We start from the raw sequence: 3,426 nt of genomic DNA, 5'->3' as shown, positions 1-3,426 counted from the left end.
GTTGCAAGTGTTTTGGCGATGACGGTGGCTTGTGAGCTCGTTTGTGTCTGTCAGCTGTGCACATCTGGGGAGTTGCTATATGGCGCACAGCCAGAGAATTGCACCGTCTCAAATTTTACCGGCTTCAATGGACACAATTTCAGTTTCCCTTGGACAATTCCGAGTCATGATCTTTGGCATCCGGGAAAGCAACCGATGAGAGGAACACTAACAGCTCAAACTTTATCCCACAGGATGCGCTGGACCAGGGCTGCAAGCCAGCGAAGCTAGGCGTTTCAGGATGGGGCTTGCGCTTTCGATCGATCTCAATACGCCATTTCACCCTTCTTCTTCGAGCTTCGTACTGAAGAAACTCAAAATATGTTTTGTTGTTGTCACTGCCCCCCCCCGGGGCCCGTACTGCAGTACAAGAATTTGAATTAAAATTAATTATTTATTTGAATGATCGTATCCTTGGCAATTCCTTGCCAAACTGACGTAATCCTGGAAAATCCTGGCCCAGTCGTTGGGTCGACCGCCGTCCGCCTACATTCTGTGTCCTGACTCCTGAGTCCTGAGCGCTCAGTGCTAGCTGATATAAGTGCTAAGGCCTGCCAGCACTGTAACATTACAACTAAAATTTCTAAATTGAACTACAGCTGTACTTGTAAGTTGTAGCTCAAGAACCACTTATCTTTGTTCTATTCATCGGTTAATAGATGACTTGCACAAAGAGTCAAAGATTGTCTGGGTTCGAGACGTGGCAAGTGGACCTTCTAGAATTCTCACACTTCCCGACCATTTTGAGTTTGAGACTTTCGCGTTTTGCCTGACGAACACTGAGCTAGTTTTTTTGGCTAGAGTTGTTTTGATTTGGCTTGTATCGTCATGCCGAAGCGCTGCTCTTCTGAATGCACCAGCCGACGAGAGATGGAACTAAGCTAAGGCTCCCGTTCCATACGTTCCTTTCCGAACCGGAAGGCAGAAACTTGATGAAGTTGATCTATTCATGCCATATCGAGATGAGCTTGAACGAGGGAATATTTTAGTATCATTGGAAATAGTGTGGGCTGCAGCAAGCACGTCGTGGTCCTGGAGTGTGACTACTTTCCCCCAGTGGAAGCGAAGTCAAGCACAACGAAAGTAACTGTTTGTCGACGTCTGAGAAAGAACTCGATTCCTTTTGATTGCTGCACTAGCCACTACCTCCAGAGCGACCCTCTCGTGAGGACAGACTGCGGAGAGGTCCGGAACCTGCCGCGTAACGAGTGGAAGTCCAAACCACGGAAAATGAAGAGTGGAGGGACCGAGCGTGAGAGCCAGATGGCCTTTAAATAGTACTTCAAGTAGTATCTGAGTTGACGGAGAGAACAAGTGTGCTGGAGAAACGCTGTAAAGTCCTGAAGCCTGATGTAGTACTAGCTACTGTTGAAGTCTCACTTGTTCCGATATGAACGTTTCATCAGCCCGGACCGTCTGAGCAACTGTATCTAGACTGGACTTTGGCCAGAGACATGTCATTGTAAACCTTGCTGAAGCCGTATATATCCAATGCCTGGCTCTAATGAGAAAGCAGTTTGGCGCAGGCTCGCAAACTATGATTGAATCAGGGAGTGGTCGAAAAATCACAAATATCCCTCCATGATTAGCTGCTGCTGATGACGATGCGGCTCCAGCTGGGTCTCATGGGAAAGTAACCTGCATACCTGTTGGTTGCAACGAGGCAACGGTGTCCCATGTACTGAAGACATGACTGAACTACATGTGTCACCTTCTGGGAGGACGCGAAACAAATAATGCCAGAATAATGCCAGAATGTGTGCGATGCACTTGACTTATCTGAGCATGTTCATCATTGTGGATGTAGCAGAACTACGCTGTGAGGTACCTTCTGTGTTGGACCTGCAGTTGAGCCACTACTCATCTTACAAATTCCATACAATGGTGAAAGGACTTGTTGGAGCATCATCAAACAGTACATTCACCTTCATCATAATTATACTGGCTCCATTGTCTGCGGTAGTTCACATTTTGACCGGGTGCGCCGGGACGCTACGTAAAGAGTGGCGAGAACCGCTGGAGCGCTCATGATGCTCGTTAGCGGCGACGAATGTGAATGTCAGGAACGGGCACGCAACCGCACTACTGTACAGACCAGCGGCAGAAGTGATGGAAGAGTTGAACCTGTTCAACCGCCCATGCCGTGCACACGGACACAAGCGTAAAAGTGGCTACGTTTCGAATGTGAGCTGGCGATGGCGTCGTGTGGCGACAAAAACAACTGCCACTTTTCAAATGTCAGCATTTCGAACACTATACTTCCCATGATAACTCACCGAATGGCTCACATGACGGGGTTGGGCTGTACCAAGCTAGGATTATCATTTGCTGTGTTAATGGATAGTCCTTGAGTTTTTCAGAAGAACTGCTTGATATTTTACCTGTTGTTCCTTTAGAACGGCGCATTGTCCATGGCTGCTTTCTCGGTCTTCATAACAGACTGGTATTATCAGCGTGTCGCGTCCATCGATACTAACCGTCGAAATAACGGCTGCATGCGTGTTGTGCTGTGCGAATCGTACACGATTTTACAGCTCGTCCAAGCCTTCCCAACAGGCTCCTATATCCCTTACCATGGTTGTTGTTGGTTGACAGCTTGTCACAAGGTGGAGGACACTGTGTTCAGAAACATTGACCTTTCCACAACCATCCACGGTTTGTAGAGCCCTGGTCGGTTGCGACCATCTGAACGGTATGTGTGTTAGACCCGGTTCTGACCCTCTCTGGATGGTTGTAGAAAGGTCACTGTTTCCGAACACGGTGTCCTCCACCTTGTTACATGCTGTCAACGGTTTATCTACTATTCTAGTGCCATGTAGATCTACATGGGTCATAGCTGTACAGTGCTGCTCAATGAAATCCAGTCGCGAGAGTCGTTGGCGCCGTGCACCTTTTCGCTGCCCAGTGTTCGCAGATATATCTAGGACCGCTCAACGCCCGGCGCGTACCACAGTGCTGGCAACTGAAATCCGACCCGGCGAGGGGGTCGGATTTCAGTTGCCAGCACTGTAGTGTAGTACATGTACTTGAGAAACTGTACTGGATTTCATTCAGCAGTACTGTACGTGCCGTGTACCATGGTGTACTGTGCAGTCACCACTGGTCACGGTCCGTAGAGATCTACCGGCCGCTGACACAAAAAGTAAACTAGTACTAGTAGTAGTACAGTCAGACACAGGTAGTAGTAGACTCCAGACAGTCAGTGAACATGGTGAAGGATGCCCACACTGGGCCACAGTCAGTGTAGCCTGCGTAGATCTACACAGCTACAGGGTGCACTGCACTGAGCTAGCTGAGACTACAATCCGGTAGTACAGTACATTGTAACTTGCCCCGTCTCACTCTCGGCTAGGATTTTTGTGCAAGTCATCGTTTCGGTGATTGTTC

The sequence above is a fragment of the Sycon ciliatum genome, chromosome 1, assembly GCF_964019385.1.
Source record: "Sycon ciliatum chromosome 1, ocSycCili1.1, whole genome shotgun sequence".
NCBI classification, from domain to species: Eukaryota; Metazoa; Porifera; class Calcarea; order Leucosolenida; family Sycettidae; genus Sycon; species Sycon ciliatum.
This window is presented reverse-complemented; position numbering follows the sequence as displayed.